This window comes from Opisthocomus hoazin, chromosome 8 (genome assembly GCF_030867145.1).
Source record: "Opisthocomus hoazin isolate bOpiHoa1 chromosome 8, bOpiHoa1.hap1, whole genome shotgun sequence".
Classification (NCBI taxonomy): Eukaryota; Metazoa; Chordata; class Aves; order Opisthocomiformes; family Opisthocomidae; genus Opisthocomus; species Opisthocomus hoazin.
Genome location: NC_134421.1, coordinates 51361062 through 51388417, shown reverse-complemented (window position 1 = coordinate 51388417; position 27356 = coordinate 51361062). Strand labels below are relative to the sequence as shown.

At 43.3% G+C, this 27356-nt stretch overlaps 1 long non-coding RNA gene across 1 annotated transcript; it reads left to right on the top strand.

Annotated features, from left to right (window-relative positions):
* Positions 1-1726: 1726 nt before the first annotated feature.
* Positions 1727-27356, top strand: LOC142362295 (uncharacterized). Its single transcript, XR_012764925.1, has 3 exons — positions 1727-1860; positions 26311-26387; positions 27267-27356. It is a non-coding gene; the product is annotated as an uncharacterized LOC142362295 (long non-coding RNA).

The window sequence follows — 27356 nt, the reverse complement described above, 5'->3', positions numbered from 1 at the left end:
CTGTGCGTGTACGGGGGAGAGGAGAGGTGTGAAGAGGTGTGAAGGCGTAAAGAAGAGATAAGGTCGCGGCTTCCTCTGTACATATGTTGCCTTCTTAGGAACTTTTCATTTCCTATACATGAAAGACTGCTACATGAAACTGTGCCTGAGGCTGTGCTGGGGCTGCCCACGGGTGGGGGGAGGCCATAAAACTGATGTGGACGCTGCACACCCCTTCCCCTCCCGCCCCGAGGGCTGCCTAACTCTGTGGCAGTTCCTCGCTGCAGCACCTGCGGATGGCCGGAGGGCGACAGGTCGGCAGGACTCACTGCATTTCACGGACGGCATCATGGCGTGCAAGGGGGCCCACGTGCTCCAGCGGGGTAGGGTCTGGCTGCGTGAGCCTCACGCCTGGCGAGCAGCGTGTCGGCCGTGGGCGTGAGCCTGGCTGCAGGCGAGAGGAGGCCATGGCCCGGGAGGGAGGTGGGCGTGAGCCCTGGCTGCAGGCGTGAGGAGGCCATGGCCGGGGAGGGAGTGGACATGAGGCCTGGCTGCAGGCGTGAGGAGGCCATGGCCCGGGAGGGAGATGGACGTGAGGCCTGGCTGCAGGTGTGAGGAGGGGATGCACGGTCCCTCTGAGGCACAGCAGCTCCAGCAGGTGCCAAGGGCAGAACACTTGCTGGTGTAGCAGGGCACTCCCTTTCTGTTGTGGTGGTTTTTGCACCGCATAGTCAAATCCTACGTTGTTCTCTCTAGAACAAACTCCAATGAAAACAAAGGAATTTATTATTTTCGCCAGATGTGAATTACTAATTTCCAGTTATTTCTCATTCCTCTTTTACGTGCTTTTTCTGTTTGATACATTGTGGAAAGCTTGCACGTCTTTGCTAACCTCCTTCTGGCTCCTTTCTATTCTTCTTTATTCACTCTCTCTAGCTCTGTTTTGATTTTCAGTTTAGGATTCACAAATTTCATACATAACGCAGTTTAAAGATTGCAACTTTCATACTAATAATAAACATGGAAGCTCAAAGAAGGAAAATGCCACCTTAGTACTGAAAATGTATCATTTCCCGGCTGGAAACATAATCATATTATTGTAAACTCAGCACTGATTGAAAACAGGCTTTGGAAAACATAGGACAGATTGTCAGCAGATCAGAGTTCAGACTGTTCTCAGCATAATTGCTGTAAATGTGGGGTAGCTGTAACTGAAGATTTACCAAGCATCAGTGAGGTTTTAGGATGAACCACCTTGATTCTGTCACGAGATCTGTTACAGACTTCTTTTTGAACATGGAGATGCCCATTAATAGACTTCATCATGTCCACCTGAAATTAATAAAAGTAAAATAAACCTGAGAATGCCATGAAGATGCTTCCTACACTGCTTTCTTTTGAAAATGTTGTAAGGAATAATGAACATCTTTATAAAAGAAAACCTTATCTTTAAATATTATTTACTTACTGGTAATAATAAAACTGTGGTAATTAGCTGTAGTGCTGGCTTTATTTGCAGGTTCTTAATGAAACCACGTCTACGAATATGTAATTATAACACAGGAAAGCTGTCATTGTAACGACAGAAAAGACGAAGTACAGGCAGCAGGAAAGGCTTAATGAAGCCTTCTGTAAATAGTGAGTCAATCATTAGCTAGTCTTAATACACCAGTTTCCATGAGATTGCTTGGCAAGAGACAGTATAGCTTTGTTACTGAATTACAGGACACTTGTTGCATATGCCTGCAAGGTACTATCACCCTTCTTTCTGCTATGAACACGCTTTGCTGCTGAATGGCTATTTGGAACCCTTACACAGCACCCAAGTTGATTCAGGTGACCTCCTGCAGCCCGAGACTATTATGTCCTGTTGCAGCTAAGGTATTTAAACTGGATAAACTGTTTTGACATTGTGAGAACATGAAAAGTCTTGCTTTGGAGAAGACTGTTAAAATTTAGCTACTCATTTTGAACCTCAGGTTTGATCATGAAAAATCCGAGGTATTTCATACTTATGATCATGTATGAAATCCACCAAGGAATCCCTCTATTGACTGAGGACTTTTAAAATCTGGTTTGTATCATGATAATTATATGGCAAGAATAGGTTTTTATTCTTTCTGAGCAGATAGATTCTAGTATGGTTTGAGTTCAGAGCTGGGGCCTTGTTTTCTTCTCTCCCCCATTCTTTCTCTGTGGAACTGGGGTGGTCACTAGATACCTCTGTGCCATCTTTCCACATTTATGAACTGAGACGAGGATTGTTTCCCTATTTTAAGGATAAATATATAACCTTGATATTACCCCAGACAGTAATAGCACTTGTACCATCTATGATTATAGTTTGCAGACATTGATAACAACGTTTTTCAAATATTCTTTTCATACTGCTGTGTATGCAGGGTGGGAAATATTTTCTAATACCCTGTTAAATGAATGTAATTCTGAGAAAAAATCAGCCTCCTTTACCTGAAGTTATGGTGGAAGTGTATCTTGCCCTCCTGTAGTCTACCACTGGCAGCATTTTCTTCATCCACGAACAACGTATGGGTATCATTCTAAGCTCATGTTGATATTAGGTTTTCAGTGCAATTGGGACTGCAAACATGCTAGCAATTGGAGTCAGAGTCTCCAAAGTAAATTTTAAAAAATACAATATCCTGCTCAGTCATGTCAACAAGGGCTTCTCATTGTATGTACATTAGAACAAGGCCATCATCAGAAAAGTAAATACAGATTTAACTTTAAAATAATTCCTAATTAAGTAAACAAAGGTTCAGATGTAATGAGGGAAGGCTGAGATGGGCTATTAATATATAGTGCTATATTTTGCTTTGTATTTCTCTTGCAGTCCATGTAATTATGTTGCCTGGTGTCTCACAACAACTCCATGATACTTTATTCTTATGCATAATACAGCATCATTCAAACAGAGCCTAATATTGACATGTATAATCAGTAGCTGCGGAGAGCCCAGCACTGCTCCCATTCAAGTCAAAGGCAAATTTCATTATGTGAATGGGAGCAAGAACACATTGTTCCAAATGCATTAATTTGGCTTTATGTCCTGAATAAACATCAGTTGTAAATTTCTCCTCGTTGACTCTGAAGACACTCCAAAGATAAAAGCAGCTGTGGATGTAAGAGCCAGCATACACCAGGCTGTATGCTTTTCTGATGCATACAGGAAATCACGCTGAAGGAAGGCTCTTTAATTGGCTATTGTGTTGTATCTTTGGGCTCCAAAGAAAACACCATGGGATCCTGAAAATGACTGTGCATTCCTAATTATGAATTCTTCTGATCACAATCCAAAAATATTTATGTATTGGAGCATTTATATTAATGAGTTGTTGATTTGGCTAAAATAGTGTTCATTGTACACACTAAGTCAATATGAAGAGAAAGTGTGACTTACGCGGCTTCTAAACAGCCACAGCTGCAGATGTGTACAAACTTGCACCTACACCTGTAGGGCTGCTCTGCCTGGTTCCTGTGAGCTTCAAAACATGGTAAGCACTAATAGAGTGCTTTAAAAATATGCAAATATTTACAGTTAAGGGAGAACAATATGTGAGTTCTGATTCACCTTTAACTCTTGATGAACACCTAGAAGAAACAGTTACCAGTGCTAAACCTTGTAAAAGCAGAACACAAATCTCTAGTAAATTGTCAGCCTGGCTTAGTATGGGATGCGTGTACTCGCATGCCTTCATTTGCCATCTGCTACTCATCTACAGAATTTTGTACTGCAGTCTGGTGCTGTTCATTTCCCATAAAACAGCGACACTCAACCTTATCAGACTGAAAATACTGCATCCTTCTCCACCGCTGTGTTTTTGAGTCATTATTCGATACTTTGTCAGGATCCAACTCAGGCTATTTGAGAAAAATGGTACAAATTCAGTTGTTGTGTATGAACCTCTCCAACATATATGCAGTTGGGTTTTTTCCCCACCAGCATGACTCCAGTGCACAGTGGGCTATTCCACAAAAATGAAAGGTGGAATTTCTACTTTAATAACCATTTTATCCTCACTGATATATAATGTCACCTTCTTGGTTTTGACTTAATATCCTGTCTTTGGACTCTGCTGAACAAACTCTTGGTTCCTCAAAGTGTGTCAGCAACACTCCAAATAACAGTTGTAATGTGACAGTAATGTGACAGATTATACTGCAGATGTTGAGCAGTGCGGACAATCCCGGGCCAGATGGAGGCATGCCCGCTGCTGAGGCTGCGCAGGGGCTTGATAAACCCAGTGAAATGGTTGTGGCGTGGCTTGGCACACTGTTCGTCTGTTGGGCACTTTCAGACCCACAGCATACTTTGCTTGCTAAATATCTGGATCAAACTTTCTGCTATTATTATTATGGCAGGATGGTAAGATAATAATGTGATGTGTTTCAAATAATTCCAAACAGCTGTTTGGATAAAAACTGTGGTCTGCATGATCCACATTCTGTTCAAGAGCTGCCATCCATAAAGGGGCACAATTTTTCACAGTTTCATCATAATTTAGGATGTGTTTGATATGCATTGGATCTTTCAGGCTATTTAGACCATGCACCTACTGAAATCTAATCATATTTCTATTAATGAACCTGCATAGTCTATATGAAACTGCTGCGAAAGAGTAGTTTATTAGTCCTCAGTTTTTCTTTTACTTACAGGAGCTGTTATGAACTGAGCTGCATAAGCTGTACTCACAGATTAAGCAACCTTCTTGTGTATGTATTGCCCTCTTAAAAGAAATACATGGATACTCTTTGTATATAGAGTTGTGTAGCCATATGATATACGTCTACTAATATTTCAGCACTAAGTCTCAAGTGGCGCCTCTGTTTACCTGTTATAACCTGTAATTGTACCTGACTGTACACAGTTAAATTGACGAATAAAAGCAATTGCAGAGTTAAGGCTCTTTTGAGAAACAATTAATTGAGGGGCCTGAAGATTTAAGCCCTTTAATGTCCGTTTTATAAACTGGAACTTAACAAAGGGTATACTAAATCACTGTAAGATCAGGAGCCCTGGAAAGGAATGGGGTTAGCAGCAGTTGCAAGAAATAAGTGAGAGAGATTCTGACTGCAGCAAGTATAAGGTCATACAAGATGAGGGAACTGTGTTGGAAAGAGTTCTCAAGAGAAGGCAACCACGTCGACAAGGAATACAAGACTGGAGGCAGCTTCCCAGATAGGTCATTGAATTACAGGTGCTACATTCACCGTTAGAAACTCACTGTGTGCCAATTTAAGAGTAACTCATTTTCGCTGGTCTTATCAGAAAATTTGTACTAGTTTGTAAACTACTGATGTATATTTGTGCTTGTGCCAGTGCTGCTCTGTGGCGTTTCCTTGGCATTTCTGTTCCCCCGGTGTATTTCTAGACATTGTGTCTGTGGCAGCATTCAGATTAAATACGCTGAACTCTTTATCTCTCCTGCGTCAAGACAGGCTCACGCTTCCCTGTATGATTTTGGAGAGAAGGACAAGTAAAAACTGTAACAGGTCCTCCTGTGGCATTGATTATTTTACAAAAAATACTGTGTGACAGTTGTCCATGGCCACCAGGGAGTTATGAAGTAGTCCCTTTTTGTACTATAGTCTATTGTTTAAGCCAGAATTAATTATTCCCAATTTCCTTGAGGTTTTACTCAGCCTGTCGCAAAACACACAGACTGGCTTTTTTGCTGCTTGCTTATGGTTGTCTCCTGCTTCTAACGGTAAACTAACAAATAGGCTGCATTTTCTTATTGACTGAGACTCTTGGACGTGAATGGCATAGCAGTGGGCTTTCAAAAGTGTTGGTCGTGCCCACTGCCTTCTTTATGGAACATTTAAATGACAGGACAGTGACCAGTGGCAAAACCTTTTACATCCCCAGAGTGCATTTGGGGGCTTCTCTCTCAATGTGAGCATAATTAAGCTTGGCAGAGGTAAGAGATCTACCAGCAAGAGGCATTTCAATACAATTTTTCAATGCATGCAAAGTTACCATTCCTGTCACGCTAAGGGGAACCAATGCAAGATGTCTTGACTGGCAAAGGCAGCACATTTGTTGTAAGCACCAGCCTGCCTGTTTTACAGCAAAATACCTTGGTAAGCTAATGTTTCTTTAACACTACTTCTTATCATCTTCAGTCTCCATTTTATGTAGGATTAGACTGAGTATGCCTTAAGGAAATGCTTATTACCAGCTAATATGGCAAATACGTCTTTAATTGCAGATAACAGATAGTGATTTTTGTGCCCTGCTGCTGGTGTTCTTGAAATCATCGCAGAGATGGGTGTGAGCCCATCTTATTCTACTGCCACAGGAACACACTCCACCCCACCTCAGTTAGCCTTCTTCATACATCTCATGGTTTGCCTCTCTTTTGCAGTAGTGTGAAACAGTGGATGAGCTTTTAAGTATCCTCTTCTTCAAGTACCATTTTTAGTTTTATCTGTTCCAATCTGTTCCAGTTTTCTCCTGAAAGACATCAGCCAATTGCCTTGTCCAGCAGTTTCAACAATTTTTGCTTTGGGGTAGAGCCCAATATTTTATTTAAAACCTTGGACTGATTGCAAGCACGGCCATTGAAACAAACTCTCTCTGCCAATATTTATCCCTCCATTTCATAACATAGAGGTTTAGCAAATATTGTATCAGTTTTAGCTAATTCTCCTTCTAGAAAGCTCCACATAAGGATTTTCCCAGCAGGGATTTAGAAGCACCAGGTTTTCTGTAACTTTTTTTATTTTACTGGTTTTCACAACTTTTCCTGTTTTGAAATATAGAAACAGCAATCCTTGAATCAAACTTAATTTGAAAGTTGTTTTTTCTTATGTTTTGTAAAATTCAAGGTGTTTACTGCCTCTTGAACTTAATGGATGCCATTGCAGTGTCCATTTACTCCTTCTGCCTAGTCTCTCTTTTTATTGTTGTATGCTGCTGTACCTACCTGGCAGATTTACCAAGTTGCTCTCCCCTGATTCAGCAATTATTAATGTATTTTCGAGGCCCAAATCAATGTCTGGAGTTGCCTCAGTTTGTGTACCTTACACTCACACATTTTTGAAACAAGAGTTAGCAACATTTCAAGGGCCCTGTGCTGGACTCTTTGTTCCTCCAGTTTAGACAGCAAGCGTGTTACCAGGAGCTCAGTGGAGTGGTGATGTTTTGCCTTTGTACAGATAAGAGTCTACTGCATTTTGAGCGCAAGGAGATCCGAGTACCTGTGAATGTTGTTGATGCCTCTCCTGAGATACGCCATGGTGCTCAGGGTCTGGTTCTGTACCAGTTTTGCTGTGTGCCACTCAAAAGAGGCTGTATGCCTCCTCCTGCAGTTTCCTGCCCCTTGCTTTGGTGTGATGAATTGCTAAACTCATAATGTTCCACCAAAGTCTTAATCCAGCCGCGTACTGGGAAAATATGGGACTTTCTATTTGACTCTGCTGTGGCAGCAGAAGAGATTTGCAATCACCAGTGGCTTTGTGGACAGGTGATCCTGCAAAGTCATTCATTCTCAGCACTATTTGTGTGCTGACTTACAGAAATTGCTAGCTATAGAGTAGCTCCTTTATTCTCAGAAAATCCATAAATTATGTCATTAGCTATTAGAAACTCCCCCACTCCTCATGCGGGTGAAGCAGTAGATTTTTTTGGAAGCATCCAGCCTTTTGAAACTTTTTTATCTCCTAGGTAAGTGGTTTTCTCACACTACAAGAGCTGCAAGGTGACGAGGCCTTTTTAGTTTCATTCAGTTGGCTTCTCCCTTTTCCTCATTTCCAGTTCAGGATTCCAGCCTCATTCCAAACTGGCAGGACTCCCACTCTCCAAAATAACAACCATGTGTTAAGATTGGACCTCATCAAGGCATTCAGACTGCACAGTTTTGCATCAGTTGTGATTGTTGTAACAATGTTTGATGACAATGGGAGCCTGGACTTGACCTGCAAGATTCCTTCCCAGTACTGTGACGTTCCTATTACAAATCACACAAGCAAAAGACCAAATGGCAAAGAGAAGAAAAAGCTAAATCACAACATACAGATAGGAAAAAGCACAGGAAGGAGTTCTCTGGGAAGGCACAGTCCCCTACCTCAACCCCATTGTCCAGTGACTCATAGTCCCTCTAACCCACATTGCACTACAAAACTTAATTACATCAGAGCTCAGATCTTCAAAACTACATAAAAAGCTGTGTAGACCAGAAAACATATTTTTTGTTTAAAATTAAAGTTAGAAGGCTGGATTCTCCTTCAAGAGTACCCTATTTTCAGTTATTTCCATCTACAGTCATGTGTGCATAGTTACCAGCAGTTCTGCTTTAACAGGAAGAACTTTCCCTAAATATTCCTAGACATCCTTTTCCTCAATATTCACCCCATCAGTGTGAAAATTTTCTTTGATTGTTTCCTTTCTTTCTTTCCCATGTGTCTTAGATCAAAACAAGCCCTGAAGATGTTTCCCGCAGTCCCACGTGGCAGAGAAGACTCTGTGGGCAGCTGGGTTGCCTAGCAGTAGCCCCCACTGCTGTGTTCATCACACGTTCTCTCATTAGCTTACCTAGAACGAGGAGGTTTGACCTACTGGATTCTGCATGCTCTCTTTCTTCCCTTATGCGTACTTTTCACCATTCTGCTGATAAATCCAGGCTATATGGCTGGAGGGATCTGGCTAGTAGGAAATTTCCCCTCCGTAGTGCAAGCTGTGGCTAGCGTGAATGTGTGAATAGCCAGGAAGAATCGTTGTTAAGAGGGTGTGAGGAACAAAATTACTGAGCTTGGGCTCAGTGGCCTTCTGCTTTCCATTCATGAGTTCTGCAGTAAGCGTAACTCAACCTGGACCAATAATAGCTACAGAATATTTGTTCAACAAGCAAACAAAAAGAACAATAACAAGAGCTTAACCAAGGTTCGTGTTTGCTTTCTGAGGTACAAATTGATAAAAGTCTAGCTTAGACATAAATATCAGTTTCATTCGATCTTTTGGTGAAGGTGATGGCACTCAGTGCGAGGAATATGACTGCTGATGCTTTGAGAAGAAGCGGCAACAGATGAGGATGCTTAGACTGTAAAAGTTGTGGCTTTCCCTCTTTATTTAATGAAATAACTGTAATCATAGAGAGGAAAGCAGACAAATGTTTCACACATATGGCAAGCTTCATCAGTCAATCAAACAATTCCCCCAGCACAATGAACACAATCTTTCCAGCTCTAGGCCTTTGCCACAAAGCTAATAGCTCTACTGTTCCGGAAAGCAATATCACAAGCCCCACGCCTCTCCCTGCAGGTGCAGCTTTCCTGATCAGTCCAACCATAAACACTGTGTTTTTGCACTCGCTTGTACAGGAGAAAGTTGCAATCCTGCAATCAGGAAATACCGTGATCAGCAGTCATTATGGTGAATTCTCTGAAGCAATGCAAAGGCACGCAGGGAATAGCCTTCCATGATCTCAAAGGCTTTACACAGGGGCTGCTAGATTCTCAGTAGCTAGTGACTGAAGTCAAATGACAGGTTATAGCTCCCCCCCTCCCCTTTTTTTCCCATCAAAGCAGGAAAGGAAAGGAAAGATAAATCTGTTTTTATGAACTAGAAACAGAATTTTGCTATAAATAAATCGGGCAAAAACAGAACAAGCAAGAGCACTGCTGTTTCTCTTTTTGGCAGGTAACTTGGTAAAGTACTGGACAGGTGGCTTCAGGAAGTAAAATACTCCGTACCGCTGCAAGTGCTTGGCGACCTGTTCAAACAGCAGCTGTCCCACTCTCAGCCATAAGGAGAAGGCAATTATTACAGCCTCAGCTATGACTGTAGGTGAGCAGACAGGTTTCAGCACAACTTGAATCGCAGCTCTTTTGCTCTTGTTTACCAGAAGCCACTCATTGCCTCAGGCATTCCAGGAAGCAAGTGGATGCGTTCGTTATCAGCCAGAAGGACGAAGGGTGTTCACTAAGGTCGGCAGTTGCCCAGACCTTAAGAAATGTGGGTTCAGTTCTTGCGCTCTCACAGACATCCCACGGGATTTTATGCAAATCGTTTAGTTTGTCTATTCCAGATACTTAAAAAGACTTGCTTTTTTTCTAACGCCTAAAACCTTCACGTGCTTCATCCTCTGAAGAACAACACACTGTGAAGAGATGGGTACCAAAACTGTGCAGGGATTAAGCTTCTAGCAAGTGTTAGAGAAAGAGTCACTCCTTTCCTCTAATGCTAGGAGACACAGACACTTTTCTGTACAAGACTTCAGCGTTTGGAGAACTCATCTAGGAGTGAGAAGAATGATTTCAATTCTTCCTTCAAACTTGCTGTCTTGAACCCTAGATTTCTGCCCACTGCCTAAGGCTGTCCCAGTTCCCATGTTCCAAGGTATGCGGGAAGAGGAAGGGAAGTACAAATGCATCAAGATGGGATGGGAAGAAGAACTATCCCTCCTACAGACTGTGTAGTGTTTTGTACTGACAGAATTTAAAGACCAAACAAGCTGGAGGGCGAGTAAGCTGCTCGTCGGTTGCACAGCATAGCTGGATTCCAGCCGTTGCTTTAATCAAGTCGTCAAGGACAATTTTTTTTGATTTAAGTATTTTTAGTTCTTTTTCGTAGTGAATATTCCATTCTTGTTTGCAAAATGGAGCTGCTTGAAACAAAGGAAGTAAAAGCATTGCTACGCCCGCATAACCCAAGTCCTTCAGGTCCTAGTGGGTGGGAGAAAGACAGGGCAAAGAGAGGACAGGAGAGCTTTGATTCTGCATGAGCAGGGGGAAGCACAGAATCCAGCCACCCATTTCCTAAGTACCACAACCACCCTGAGCATGTCTTCCAGAGAAGGAGCTCAGTGGATACACTTCAGGAAAGCCTAATTCTTAGATCGTAGTCAGCTCACATATGCGTGGTATGACTTGCTAGGCCTGAAGAGATTGAGGCAGTGGCATTTATTCACAAAAGTAGAACTGTAGGCAAGGGAGCTTCACTATTAAAGCCCTGAGAACTATGGACTCAGGCACTAGCCATACAAGTCAGAGTTTTGAAGTTCATGGTATTAGACTTCTGCATCTAATTGCTGTCTACAGACTGAGGTGGACACAAAAGCTGACCTTCTGGATCTGACCCTCCATACTTCTTTTCCTCTTCATACAACAATAATAGCTTTTACATTTTGCCAAGGCTTGTTATGAGGGTAAAAGCCCTAAAAAACACTAAATGGTCAGCTTGCATGGTAATAAGGGTCTATATGAATATCTAAATGTTGCATATCCAGTGTGGAGGGAATGTGTGACTGGAGGATATGCACCCCACTAATGTGAGCAGTGAGAAATCAACCCCATTCCTGCATCAGCTCATGCCTATGGGCATTCTTCCTCACCTTACTCTATGTAAAGGGGTACCACCTTCACCCCATGCCACTTATGTTCTCCTGATTTTGAGTCACTCCCTGGCTCCTGCACAGTGATGCAGCCTGGCTTCAGTTCCTTGCAGCCTGGGAAGGTGCAAGCTCTTGCTGTCACGGCAGGGAAGAATAAAATGGACTTGTAGGGAGGGACCAAACAGGAGTGTAAAATTAAGCAAGTTTTTATTGCCTTGGTATATCTGGTTGTGCCTGCTTTGTTTGGTAGCACGTGCTGAGAATGGTGATCTTAAAGGATTCTAGCTGTTGCTACCAACCCATGACACAATCACACTTCCAGTTGGCTGTGTGAACTGCTGAGGGGCGTACCTGCACACTGTGTATGGAGTAAAGGCGGGTGAGCCAACCTTACAGAAAAGGTGGGGCTCGTTATCAGATGTGGAACTCCATGCTGCTGTGGCTTATTTAGCAGAAGCCCAGGTATTCACAGGTAACAGAGTTGTGCTGAGCAGACACATGAGTACAGGAATGGATAATATTTTTCAAGTGAGTATACTTGGCAAAAGATGCTAACAAAAACAATCCATTTTCTAGTCAGTCAGAACTGATGCCATTGACTCCCAGTGCCTCAATGATATTTAAAATGTTGCTGACTGCTGCCGTGTTGATACAAGTAATGCAAATCCACGCACTTTCTGACAGTGAAAAACACAGGAAAACAGAGGCTCCAGGGCCAAACAGTCTATTGCAGCAGGAAATGTTTTCAGAACAAAAAGTGACTGGGTCATGCATAAGCTTTGCGATAGCAGTTATTCTGGCAGCTGAATAGTCTGCTGGGGGAGGCAGGTCAGTTCATCTCCCCTGACCTAGAGTGCTTCTTTTCTTTATTAATTGGCTGGTTTGACTTGCTGGTTATGGTCCCTAGGTTTTGTTTACTTTTTTGTGTTTTTTTCTGGTAAGAGAAGAAAGATGTATGGCAGAAGAGGGCGCAGGAATTTGTGGACAGAAATGCCTCTCCATTGGCAGCATGCAATTTTTCAGTAACCTTGGTGTACATCATATGAATGGGCTAGGAGATAAACCCCAGCCCAGGCACAGGTCACTGTTATTGCAACAATCCATCTAGCTTTACACTGGATATACAGGAAATTTTCAAGCAAGCAAAGATCTCGTGGGAAGTGGGGGGTGCATGAAGGCATGGAATCCAACTTCCATATCAGTTTCAGGGACTTTCCCTTCTGAAGCCTAAATCATCTAAATGAGAACATTCCTGAGTTAACAAGAACAAGTCTCTCACTCCAAGCCGCCCACCAAACGTCTTTAAACAAAACATAACAAGTGATTCATGGTGATATGAACTCCCCTGACACATGCACAGCCAAGACTAATATTATGGTACAATATGTTGTGCTGATTAAACAAGATGTTTTGCTACTCACTTTTGACAAGCTTTTACATAAAGCAATTGTGTCAAACTACGCATCTGAGTCAGAAAACTTTAATTTGTTCCAAGGTTGAGTGTTTACATTTTTTTCTCCTTCCACTTCCTTGTTTTTCTGGCAAGAAGCAGCTCACGCCATCGTTGTACCACCTGAATGTACATGACATGTCCAGACTGTCTTGCTGAACCTGCAAAGGGATCCCAACAAGTACAGAAGACCTCACTGGAGAGGTTCAAGGACAGTGTAGTCACTCAACAGAGAGCTTAAGGGTGACTGGGCTGTTTCTGCAGCATGCCTCTGGTACTTGGAGCGTGGGGAGAGAGCACTGAAATGACTGAGATGCTCTGGGCTGGATTAGCCAGGTTCAGGTAAGCTCACTAGCCTGGCCTCAGTGCCTGTTCTGTGGGAAGCGGGTTCAGAGTGAGCAGGAGGAAGCAGAGTAAGCATGGGTAAGGACTGAGCCCTGAGCCAGGAGGGACAGTCCTGGTGCTGCTGGAGGAGATGGCTGAGCATAGAGAGGCAGCAACAAAGATCTGGCTGGGACAGGGGCAGAACACCACTGGGCTTTTTCGCATGAGGCTCACCTAGAGGAAGGCTGATATCGCCGAAGCAGACTGGGCAATCAACTCCCCTCGCTCCCCCAACACAATTGTCTAGTAGACAAAATGTAGTAGGCAGTGGCCATTTGGAGGACCAGGGCAACTAGATGCTGAAACTTTCAGATGCAGAACTGCACAAAGAGATGGATTTGGTAGCAAGTCAGTAGGTGCGTCTTGATAGGATGCCCCACACATGACTTGCTGAAGTGAATGTGATTGTATGAGCATGGTCATCAGCTGAGAAACCAGCTGTCGCAGGAACTCTACCATGAAATAACTGCTGATGAGTTCAGCTTCCCAGGAGGGGTATGAAGCCTGATTAGCATAAGTAAGGATCAAGACTTTCATTGGACTGTGTCACCAGTCTTGACTTTTCACATGCTTTGAATTTTCTTAATTTTTTAAGATCTGCATCCTGAAGCACATAAATCATTGATAAAATATTATATGAGTTCAACCTGCTTATAAATCATCTTTAAACTGTGTCACATGCTATGCCTGCACATCTTGATCAAACCGTGAGAAAGGCAGAGAGTGCAAGATCAAAGCAGGCAGGAAACTTCTAGTGTGGCTGGACTGGTAAAAACATCTACCTATCGCCATGTTTGTATAATCACTCATGTCGTGGCCGTCAGATAACAACTGCTACTTGTGTCATTCTGCACACCGTGGTAGCTACGGTGCTGTAGTTTCAAGAAAGAACATGCACCAGGACTACAAAGCAGTTAATTGCAAGTGAGAGCCAAGCCTCTGCTCTTCATATGCATTTTTTCAAGTGATTCCTGCCATATCTTAGCCAAGAGAAGGTTTATTTTAACTAATATCTTCTGTGGCCCTAATTTATTACTTTGGGCTTTTATTGCCAAGAAGATGTTCAAAACAACCTTTCCTTTGCATCTTTAAAAAGAGCCACATTATGACTTGTGCCCTAGCGCTTCTGTCAGTGTAAACTACGGCTACACTGAGATCTGTGTAGCATTTAAAAGACAGACACTTTATCAAAAAGTTTGCAGACATGTTGAATTAAAGCAGTGTTTTGAAAAGAAGAAACTTTGTCTCATTTGTGAGACAGCAAAGGCAAGGATAGAACAGTTAAACTTCCCACTGAGTTGTTTTTGTTGCTGGAAATACACTTGCTGTCCTTGAATAACAATTTGGGACTTCAAGCAGTGCATAAAAATTAAGTTTTTAAGAGCAGTCTTGCTTTTTGAAACAGACATTCACTCAGCGTGAGCAACCTACAAAGTCTGCATAGGCAACATGAGCAGTTGTTCAGATGCACAGTAAAAGATTCCAGAAGAAAGAGAATTCGCTTGCAGCACTTACCTTGAGGCATTTTCTACTTCAACCTGGCAGATCCTACCTATCTTAGGTTTCTACTTCAACCTAGCCAAAATCCATGCAGAGGCCTCACACCTTCTCAGCTGCACTGTGTCATTATCAAAGTTCATCACAGCTATGCTGCACCTTGGCCATGGCTTCCTGAGAAGAGTGCATGGCGCAAGCATTGTGGAAAGGGTAATCCATGCCCGAGAAGAAACTCTGGAGGACAGATGATGAACATGCTTCCAGCAGCTTGTCTTGTTTTCCGTTGCTTGCTCCACTCCCCAGTAAAGATTCATCAGCAGTTGTTACGAGTCCGTGTTGCTGGAGAGCAGAGAGAGGCTGGACCAAGGATTCAGCCTGTTGCCTAGCGCTGAACTGGTATCTGCACAAGTTTGACTTTGTTTTCACTGCTGCTAGAGGTGAAAGGGACATACAAGAGAATAATAAAAAAAAAAAAATTAAGTCTCCTTTACTGTGCTTCTTTCCCTCCCTAAAAGTTGAGCTAGTTTATATCAATGAAACAAAAGCAGTGTTCCTACAGAAACCACATGAATTTGAAAAGTGGGAGAAAGAAGCTTACAATTATAGCCAGACATCACCACAGCCCCAGGCAAAGACAATTTATTATTAATATTAAACTGTATTTGGATATTACATATACCTGTGTAACTTCTCTCCACCATTGCTTCTTCTGTCCATGTTCTCTGTTCTCCAAGGGGCTGAAGCAATAGCACTGCAGCAGCTGTGATGTTTTAAGGGTGTCAGAGCTTAGATTTGTTGAGGAGAGAAATTAGCCTGTATTAGGTCAGTTGATGTAATTGAAAAAAGAGAAATGCCTTCAGCTTCATAAGTTCTTGACTTTCACAGCGTTGGGCATTTGAAACCAAGAGTTAATGTCTTATTGATTATGGACCCCAAAATTCCTCTTACTTAAGCAGTACAAATTCACTTATCTTCAATAACATCAAAGGCCAGTGGTCAACAACTTGTGACACAGGAGTGTATTTTGAATGGCCCATAGTGCAGTCTGGGACAGTGCTGGGAAATTCTGCAGTTTGAAAATTCATCTATGGAAGGAAAAAGTTTCTAGTTTCTTCTGAATTCAGTGGAATCCATTGGATTCAGCGGACACAGCCAGTCCTCGCCCTTCAGAGGCAAGGTGTTGCCAGTCGGCTGATTGGTATTGTTTTGCCTCTTGGTGAGGCAGCGTCCCTCAGATCCCACTGAGCTTCTACTAGAGCTGCTCTTAACTTCTAGATTGAGAAAGAAAATACAGCTTGGCATGTGCTCTTGAAAAAGTTGCTTCTCCACCTTTAAACCTCAGTCATGTCTGAGGATGATCCATTTATTTGGGCTCAAACACAGTTTCTAATTGAAGCCATTAAAGCTCCAGACTGAACAGTGCTTTTAAAATTTGGTATATCTCCTGTGAATCACATAATATCCTGAGATCTGTGTTGTACCAAGTTGCCTTTTTACAGCTCCAGGCTAAAAACTTTAAAGCAAAGCATTTTTTAAAAGGCTGAACGAAAGAAAGGAAACACAAAGAGGTTTGTCTGGCTCACAGCCAGGCCGAGGTTGCTATCTGGAGAATATTCTGAAACACAAATCACAAAATATGGAGACTTGCCATGTCATCAGTTATTTTTAGCAGAGTGAAGAACTCGGTTTTAAGAAACATGTAAGATTAAAGATGCAGCCTTAAAATTAACTTTGGTTAAATTTGTTCCTTGAACTATTGGTGTCAAACACCGTGATTTGCATTTAACACAGCCCATGTAGATGTCTGTTGTTCTGTATACAAATTCAAAATATACCCTGTTTTTATATAGTAAAAGCAGTAAGATTGAATAAACTATGTAGTTAAAACACAGTATAAAAAAGAAGAGTTAGAATAATTTCGGGAAAAACCAGTTCAACACGTTTTTAAAGGCCTTGCATTTGTATAACTCAAGTGTCAGCTTACCTGATACTTTCATAAAATTTCAGAGGGGTGACATCCAAAGATCTACTCATTCAACTTACACCTTGCTAGGTTGTTTTACATAATATATTTCTGGCCTCTGGCCCTAATTCAGAAGATGCCTTTATTCTTTTCAAGTGCTACAGTTCTTAATTGTGTACATGCTTTAGGCTTTAATGGATCTCAAGCTGTGATGGCATTCATGCAGATATTGATATGCTTACATGAAGAACCATAAGCACATGAAGTAACACTCTAGAAACCAATTTTGCTGTGAGTCACACACACACATATGTGGGAGGCAAATGGCGATGGCAGTGGCAGCCACTCAGTTATGCCAGATCATGGTGAGAGGGGAATGACAGTCTGTTAATCAGTTCTAGAGCTGTAGCCCACGACTTCTTTCGCTTCCGCATACTGCAGCCAATGTCTGATGGTAAACGGTTACTCCTGACTTTCACTGAACTCAGCGTAGTCAGCTTGCTGCAGAGGAAAATCCCTGCTGCTACACAGTCCCAATCTGATTGCAAACTGGTTTGCTTCTGACAAGTCACACTGCACTGTCCAGGATGTTACTTTTTATCAAAACAGATTTTTCTCCTTTAAAAAAAATTAAATGAAAGCTGATGAAGGACTGACATTCACCCCAGGCAAAATAACTGCTCTGTAAAATGAAGAAAATCTTTCTGACACAAACAGTGACTCCTGATTGCTGGTGCTTTTCTTAGGGCTGAGTGTGGCCACCATGTTAGCGGAAGGGCTGGGCGGCCACTCCCGCACTAGTGGCTGCATGCGTTTGTTAGCGAGTACTGATAGGAAAGATGAGGGAGAGGAACAGGGATGTACAGTTTTCTCAGCTCTTTAGAAATTCAAACTACTTATCACTGCACTACTCAAGAAATGAGTCCCGGTGCATGTGCTGGTGATCTACAGGTCCTGCTGGCACACAAGGACCGTATCCTCCTCTCTTTTCCTTGTGCAAACTGAGAATGGTTCCACTGAAATTCATATTGCTGAAGTAGGACAAAGAGTCAGATCTGAGGGATTGTTTTCTCTTTTTTTTAGTTAAGCTTTTCTAGCAAATGGTCACTTGCATGTGATTCAAGATGTCCCCTTGCAGAAACCTTAAGTGCTGTTGGCAGAAATGTTACAGTTTAATTAAGCTATTAAAAAAGACCGCTACTTTTAATGCAGGAGGAGGGCTACTTTCAGGGATAGCTACAGCAGAAATAGCTTCCTCCAGCAGAAATGAAATAGCTGGGGGAGAAGAAGCCAGTAGCTGGACACTGTGCAAATGAGAATTAAATGGCAACGCAAAGGAAGAATACAGAACAGATCAGCAAGGAGGGAGCTGAAGACCAAGAAAACAGCGTACGAGTAACCGTTATAAAGAAAATGACTTCTCATGCAGGAGTAATGAAAATGCTAGACTATCTCTCTGACAATACTTTATTGTGTAAGGAAGTAATGATCTCTGTGTGAAATTATGATTTTGAAACTGGAAGGTGATAAGTGCTAGCTTAAAATGCAGTCCACCTCATTAAAAAGTCTGAGAGCTCGAAAAGAATCTATTTTTAAAGATCAGATTGTACATGCAAAGGATGAAGGAACTATGTACGAACAAAAGTTCAGAAGAAATGCGAAAAATAAAAAGTTAACATCCAAAGCGTATCTTTATGATTCTGAAAGCAGTGCTTCAGACTGAATGCATGAGGAACCTCAGAGAAATTGGTGAAAGACTTCCAGTGCTAAACAATAGATTTCTGTGATTTGCACTGAATGACTGTGTGTGTATAACAAAAATCATCTTCAGTGAGAGAAAGAAGGTCAAACTGACGAAGTAAAGTAGGAAAGAAAATACTGAAAGGAGAAGGGTGAAAAAAGCAGCTCTGCAAATTAATGTAAGAAAGAGGATGCATGAAACAGAAGCTTGTCAGAGGGCAAAGGTACTGAAGAGTATGATGGAAAAAACCGAGAGTTCAGATATATAGCTGGTAATGGGGCAGTTCCAGGGTGTCTATGCCCTGCTCCAGGGATGTGGGAGGTCAGCCACATACAGCCAGTTTTTATTTTTAACGTGTTTTGGGATGCCTCTCAGCTAGTCCCAGGTATACAACTGGAGTTTAAAGAAGAGAAATGGAATGAAAAGATTGAGAAGGAGGAAGAACATAAATGGGGGAAATAGAGCTATTTTTAGCCCCCCCCCAGTAGAGTGAAAGTGATGAAATGTAATTAATACTGATCCTCTGTGATTCAGAAACTCCCGGTAGCAGCTTCTTTGAATCCATGTGCCACCTGCACAGCTGCTGTTGATTTTCCAGGGACACAGAACTGCACCGAGCACCACAAACCATGCAGAAGAGACAAGGTACCCCTAAGCATTACCCTGATGGGGGAGCTGAATAGAGGCAATTTAAATAGGCATTTAAATAGGGCCTATCACCGCAATGCTTTGAGTTGTTAGGAACTGGGGAAGGCATTCATTAAGTTGGTGCAGCAGCCGCTAACACATATGACCATGTTTGGGAGCACTCTCGTAGACAGAATATATCATGACTACTCCAAGTTGTGACAGTTCATCATGAAGTTCATCATCTGTGTCACCTGCGTGCGCCCTCATACAAAACCTCTTGGAAAACCTGCGTCCCGGGAAGCTGGAGGCAAGAAGAACAGATCCTGTGGGCTGTCACAGAAACGTGTGACCGTGTCACAGGACTGTTTCTGTCAATCCATTTTTATGACAAAGTTGCCACTCATCTGCCCAGCCACAGTAAGGCACTGCATGTCACTGTCTCCCAGCCCAACTGTCCTATCAAATTGGCTTTTCTCCCTCTGGCTGTTTTGTCTTTCACTGGCGTATGCAGGTTTTAATCCCTCCATCTGATTAGCTAGGAGAAAAAACAGCCTTAATCCGATAACAGCAGGATAATGTACCACTGCAAAGATAGGGTGATTTAATTATCGAATAATTTTTGTTTATTTACTTATGTGCTCTTCAGCATAATGCAATGGCTTTTGTTTTCAATAAACTAAAAAGTTGTCCTAAAAGCACACTGGATTTAAGAGCACTTTATGAAATACTGATATTCTCCAGTGAGAAGAGATTTCTCTGAATTCATTTCGGTAGCATGTTTTTATACTGGTGCTCCTAATGGACTTACCCTGTCCTTGGATTGTCTCTTCTTGGCTCAATTTGCCCAGTCTGGGAAATTTTGTATATTCAGAAAAATAAAACCAAGACAAATGTTTGTTTATCAGACAAAGTAGCTGCCCTCCAGAGAATTTTCCTTCTAATTATTTCCACAATGACCTGGCTGAAATGACTTGCAGATTTTAAAGCTTAAATTGATGACATATCAAATGTTTGTGTTTGTTAAACAGAAGTGATTTAGGCAGGCCTCAACATTTTAGCTATTGGTCCCTGTCTCAGACAGATTAGCTGGGAATTTGGAAACCCATTTCTTGAAATTGTCTAAGTAAGCTTCTTAGACATCTTGTAAGACGTGAAAACGGGTGTTTAATAGACCTTCCCTTTGTACTGAGGTGTGAAACCCTACTTGTTCACATTGGGAGGCACACATCTGGCACAGTCAGGACGAGGAAAGGCACATCTGGGTTACGTGATGGCAGTAAGCCTCCGGCCTGCCTCCCAAGTGCACAAAACCCCTCCAGAGGTCCTGCTGGGACCTTCTTTCCCGACATCCCTCCTGGTTGGTGACTCTAGGTGATCACCCACAGATGTCTGGCTGCTCTAATCGCAGGGGGTCCCGTGGGGTGGGGAGGCTGTGGGGCGCACAGCCATGGAGAGGCAGCTTGTCCAGAGCACGGCGTGCCTGAGGCAGACCTCAAAGGATGCAGCCAGCAGCTGGACTGGCTCAGGCGCAGATCAAGGTCACTGCCACTGACCTCAGTCAGACTGCAATTGTCAAAGCCCTTTTGAGAGTCTCTAGCTGCTTCTGTTGGCAATAGTTAGCCCTTGGATTTTAAGTGGAACATATTAAATATAATATAAATATATATTTTAATTTATCTTGCTAAGTCCAGTTTAGAGGCTTATGCCAAGGAAAAATTAAAATCACAGTGGGAATCTTCAACAAAGTGGTAAAATTGTATTGTATGTAAAAACACAGACAGACAGACACAGACAGAACTATATAGCCTCTACAGAAGCCAGGCAGAGTAAAACTGACCCTTCCATTTAATAAGCCATGGTATCATAGACTGGTTTGGGTTGGAAGGGACCTTTGAAGATCATCTAGTCCAACCCCACTGCCATGGGCAGGGACATCTTTCACTCAATCAGGTTGCTCAAAGCCCCGTCCAACTTGGCCTTGAACACTTCCAAGTAGTTTAGTGGCATTACCTTGTAGGCGGATGTAGACTTCATATGGGGGCTGACTTCTGATCAAACCAGCCCATGGCATCTCTGTGCTAAGATGTTTTGGTTTTGAGACACTGGACCCATCTGAAGATCACTGTCTATTCTTGACTGGCTCCCATGCATCCATGCCAGGCAGTCCATTGTTCATGGCGAGAGCCTTCTTCCTAATGATTTGATAGTGCCGAGCAAGCTTGACTCAGAGCACTGAATATAATATATGAAAGTCCTCTTTGAAGCTGGGTAGATAGATGGATTGATTTCAGAAAAGTCCACTGCTGCCAGACATAATTATTTTGCCATTTTGGGACATTGGTTTGTGCATCCTGTGAATGGTGAAAGGGGAATTAATCCAGTCTGTTTTCTGAGGAAGAAGAGCTTCCTAAGAAAACAATTAAAATAATAATTATGATGAGAAATGAACACAGGACATTTTTTATTTCTCATAAAAATTAAATAGGAAATATGACTCAAGTCTCTTACTAATGGACACTTCTGGCAGTATAAAATATGGAAGAACATTTTTTATCATAGACATTGGGAATTTAGTTACAGTGAATTATTATCAACATCTAAAAGACAAGATTCTAAAAGTTAATGTTTCAAAACTAAGCGATGTAAAAGACTACATCTATCAGGGATCAAAACTACAGGGCAGGAGAGGTGAACAGTCATTGAGTTTATGCAGGATGATTGTAAAGGCAGTGCTCTTTTTGGGATGCTTCTAATACTTAATTCCATTGCAACCTTTTGTTAAAAAGAATTGAAGTCGTTGCTCCCCCCTCCCCCCCCCCTATAAATTAGATTATTTTATGTGGAACATACAAGCACTACAACCTATTATTAGCATGGTCTCATACACTTCATCATATTTATAGTCTCACCAAATGTTAATGATTTTGTTGAAGATTCCTTGTTGAATATATGCTTTGCACTGAAATTTTAATTAGAAAATTTTGTACAACACTAATTCATTTCTTACATTTGTGCCTTGCTCTGCTGTGGAGCTGTGCTGGTCTCCCAGGTGGGCACTGTCCTGTGAGATGGTCCAGCTGAGTCCCACAGCTCCACTGACACGGCTCAGCTCTGGGCAAACCCATGTAATGCTGAGAAGTACACACAGCCTCACCAGAGTGTTTTAAGCACCCTTTCTGCTCGCTGAGCTCAGGAGAGATATTTAAGCAGCGTTTCATGTCTCTTACACCTGGCAGGAGGTTCCTTCAGAAGGTCTTCTGCCCTCCTTTTCTATCCAGGTTCTTGCCTTTGCTTCGTGTGACGGTCACTCAGTGTGGGCAGATAGCGTTAACACACCTGTCCACTACTGCAGTTGCCTGCATGCCTTACCTGACCCAGGAGTCACTCTCTGACCAGCCCTCTCAGTGTAAGCCTGACGTGAAAGAAACCCCCTCCACCTTTCTCAGACAAGGAGAGGATGACCTGTGAACATCTGGTGGGACAAAGAGGTGATGTGTGGAAGAGTGGCATGGGGAGGAGGGTTGCCCTGAATATGTGGTGGTCTTATGCTTGAGAGTTGTTGCTGTCAGAGTTCTGTAATGAGGTGGAGAACATCTCCAACTGCAGTAGATCGTTCCAGGAGTTAACTATGCTCACAGTGAAAAATGTTGTCCTTACTTCTGTTCTGGTTTTATTTGGCTTAGCTTTCAGCTAAAGAATCTTCCTTTTCCTTCAGCTTTGACTGTTAGAAACCTTCTCCTAAATAGATAGTTTGATCAAATCAGCTCTGAGCTTTCTCTTCAACAAACTAAATAGTTTGAGGACCTTCTATTGTTCAGTTCCCTGGGCTGCAAATCATTCTTCTAAGTCCTTTTGGAAGTCCTGTCACTTTTTTCAGAGTTCTTCAAAGAACACAGCATTTAATGCTGGGCAGTATTCCAGTTGCAGCCAGAGTCTTCATCTCAATGGTGGTGCAGGAGTGCTCTGGGCCATGTTGCACATTCTCGATCTTCTAACCGTGCAATACATTAAAGCCATGCTGGCCAAGAGTTTGTGATTGCATGAACCACTGAGTAACAGAAATTATGTCATTGCTGCTTCTTCAGACTTCGGTGCGCTACAAGCCTCCCCATGTCTCTCTGAAAGGCCACACGCATCTTTTCAATTTTAATTAAAAAGCCTTAAAGGTTCAGTTCATCTCTGAAAAAAGGAGTTATTAGAAATGTACCTTTCATAATTTACTTCCAAGCCCAGATGCCTCTATTAGCTACAATGTTAATTTTGCTTTGTATTCACTAAAGCAATTTCAGCTTTTTTGGATACTGGTTTCACTGGTCTCTGTCCATGTCATTATATTTTATAAACACACAGCATATTCTGCAAGGCTGATGCATTAATCTGGTTAAGAAACCAGAACAGGTATTTCCGGCCTGAGAGGTTTCACTCACTGAACCCCCAAGGGCATTTTACTCTGTTATTGTGGATTGAATTTATGACTGTTTTTATTTCAATTGAATCAGAATTGTTATGCTGGGGATAAATTTGTCCTGGCTTGTTTATTGGCTTATTTGAATGATTACACAATTGTCACACTCTAGGAAATAATTCTGCTATTCAAAGCATAAGGCTAATCAGAATTTTCTCCTTGGAAATAAAAGATTGTGGGTAAAGAGCACAGAGGAGAACAAGGCTACGTTATCTCATGAAAGCAATCAACAAACACTAATCCCTTGAAGTGCTCAGTTTTGAAGTGGAATAGCACTGTGCATGGTATAGAATTAGAAATCAAATATACAGAATACAAAGGGATCAGTCTGTACTACTAGAGAGGTGGACAAAGTAATTAGCAAATGACTTCCTTCTCCAGTTTGCACGCTTCTGTAAGAAATGCTCTTGTCTCCTGTTATTCACATGCTGGATTGCTGTTTGCACAGCTCTGTGATTTTCAGTTAATCCTGCAAGAGACAGAGTAATTATATTTGTTTTAGAAGTACTGTTATTATGTCAACACTAGTATTTCTGTTACCTAATTACCACTTTGAATCACTCTATGGGAACCTTGCTATTGTTTTTTGTCTTGTGGTTTTTTTTTCTTTCAGTTCGGGTAAATGGTTTAGCTGCTTATCATAGGCATTTGCTTCACTTGAAAAATGCCCAGGAAAGGACATCAGGCTACACTTGGCCGCATTAGATTGTGTTGAAGAACATGAAGGAGACCTGTCTGGAGACCTTTAGTACATCATCATTCATACAAAGTTTGTTGACCTTTCTCATAGCTGCCCAGCAACAAAGTGTCTAAGCAAGTCTGTTTTAATGGATGACTTGGGAAGCAGGGGGTTAATAGAAACCACAAAGATATGGGACTTCAAAAGTAAGGTCTTGACAGCTCTTGTCTTCACATCCAGCTGAATTTTAACCTAGGACAATTCTCCTTTCGTAATGTTTAAATAAAGGTCTTGTATGTCTATTTAAATAGACTGTGAATTAAATGCCTCTACACAGAGTAACTTTACAATCCTAATCAACCTCTGGATGATGGGCGTTCTACCTGAGTAAGCTGAAGAACAAATGGTTATGCCAGATGGGTGTTGTCACCTTAAGAATCATATGGACAAAATGCTCTTAACCCGCAGGTTTCTGTATAAGTTGGGACTGCCAAGATGTTAACGCCTTCTCCATTTTTTGCTCTGTTGCCACGCGGGGTTTATACACCATAACCGCTCCCTGGCCCCACCGGGCTACCCACGCCATTCTGTGAAACACTCGAGACTCCTTGGGTCTGTTCTTCAGAGTACAGCTCTTAACAGAGCTGTAAAATAGCTTCTAGGGAAGCCTCAGAATCACAGAGTGGTAGGGGTTGGAAGGGACCTCTGTGGGTCACCTAGTCCAACCCCCCCCCCGCCGAAGTAGGGTCACCTACAGCAAGCTGCATAGGGCCACGTCCAGGTGGGTCTTGAATATCTCCAGAGAAGGAGACTCCACAACCTTCCTGGGCAGCCTGTTCCAGTGCTCCGTCACCCTCAGAGGGAAGAAGTTCTTCCTCATGTTCAGACGGAACTTCCTATGCTTCCGTTTGTGCCCATTGCCCCTTGTCCTGTCACTGGGCACCACTGAAAAGAGTCTGTCCCCATCCTCCTGACACCCACCCTTCAGATATTTGTAAGCATTTATAAGGTCCCCTCGCAGCCTTCTCTTCTTCAGGCTGAACTGGGAGGTTGCGATTGCATTTGAGAAATTTTGGCGGAAATGTTTGCACGCCCTGGGACGGCGCTGGGTGAGGCCGGGGGCTGTGGCAGCACCCCGTGATGTGCAGGCCAAGGCAGCAGCCAGCAGAAATATTTCAGCGAAATTTATCACCCATGAAAATAACGGACTGTGGGATTCACCTGCCAGGCAGAGAAACCGGCCGCGCGGCCTCGCGCGCTGGGCCCAGCGGGCGCGGTCAGGGCGGCGTTACCGGCGGCGCAGGTTTCACTGCCACCGCCCCGTCGCCCGGCCGGGGATCGGCCAGCGCCGGTCCCGGGGGCGAGCACGGGCGAATCTTTCTCACTCTCTTCCCGGGCCGTCGGGCACGCAGCGGCAGCGCTGCGGTGCGCGGCCCCGCCGTGCGCTGGCCCGCGGCCGGCAGCCGTCAGCGGCCTCCCCACGGCCGCAGCCAGGCCGTTTTCCGCCGCTAGGTGGCGCCCGCCGCCAGCCGGAGCCGCCGCCGCCGCCGAGGGATCGCGCCCCGCTGCCGGGCGGGGAGCGGGGCCCGGGCGCCCCTCGGCCGCCGCTTTCGGCTTGCCCGGGGCGGGGGTGTCTCTGCTTATTTGTTTTTAAAACACGTATTTAGGGTTTTGACAAATGCACGCGGAGTGCCCGGAGCTTCGGAGGCAGGGAGAGCGCAAGGCACCGGCGCCCGCTGGCCCCCGTTCCCGCGCCCTCCCTCGGCCCCGCGGTGCAGGCCCCGCGGCCGTTCGCGGCGGGAAGGGGCGGCGGCGCCCCGGGCCCCGGTCAAACAAACCTACTGGCGTCCGGGCTCACGCCGTGGTTGCCCGCCCTGGCTATCGCAGCGAGCGGCTCACCGGCGCCGGTGTTCGCCGACAAGATGTCTCCAAGTAACTGCGCAGCTGGAAGAAACAGGCACCTCGCGATCGACTGGAGATCGCTCTCGACCACCAAGCTGTGTTTTTTAACACAAGTAGAGCACAAAAGGTGGTAAATCACAATCTCAGAAAAGCATTTTCTAACCCACTTTAAACAAATTTTAGTTGTGCAAGTGTGGCACGTTACAGAAATGTTTTAATAATTAGGCCTGTCTTCCCTCGAGCAGTACCGTCTCACTTCTATTTTTCAGTTCGCCAGGAGAGAGAGAAGAGTTTCCTAGGAATGCAAGCAGCCATTCGATCTACTGGTTTACGAGGATGTCTGCTGGTAATATTTATCAACTTGCATCATTTCTGCCATCTCGTCTGGAGGGGAATTCTAGCCAGGGAGTTTGGGAACTGTGCTCAGTTTATTTTAGTGTTTGTAATGTCTTTGCAAGCTGCGTGCTACTCATTAGAGAAAACAGCAAACCCAAAATGAACCCTAAAGCAGTTGGAATGAATGCAATAGGAGAGAAAATGGCACCAGCTTGCTTTTGTGACCAAGGTCAAAAAGGAGAAACTGAAGGAGAAGAACAGTGTAGAAATGTTCCAGAATGTAGTAGTTTTAATTTTCTTAGCATTAAACTAAGGCTTCGGGGAACTGATGCAGCCTTTCTGATAGAAGTGATTTAGTGTCAGAAATCTGAGATAAAACTGAGTTTGTGTGGGAGGAAAATAGATGGAGGTTTAACTGAAGAATGTTTCTTATAAATTAGGACAACTGAGCAGAACAGCAGCAAGGACCTACTTCTGGTGGTTATGGTTCTGCTGAAATACTGATTTTTTTCTGTAAAGGCAAAGGAGAAACATTCTAATTAATTAGATTTATTTACAGCAACTGGGTTCGGGATTAAAATAGTTGCCTTGAGACTGAAGGGCAGCTGCAACGCACATTCCAGATGTGAAATGTAACACTGTGTTGCCACTGACCTGATTTTCTGATTTTAAACCCAGAATTGGTCAGGACTGGTGAGTGAATAAATTCATACCGTCCTCTGAATTAATCCAGTGCAGAGGTGCTGTCACATTCCCCCAATAATCAGATTTTGGGGACAGGCAGGGAAATAGCTTTCTGCCAGATGAAAGGTCACCCAGAGACAGGTCGTCCACTTGGGTCTGGGAGGTAGGAAACTTCCAAGATCTGACGTTGCGTTGGGGTTTGCAGCTTGACTCAGCGACTGGTTATCACCTTGCTCCTCGCATGGATCACTCTGCGACCTTCGGGCGAGGAAGTCCGCCATGAACCCCCCTGCTC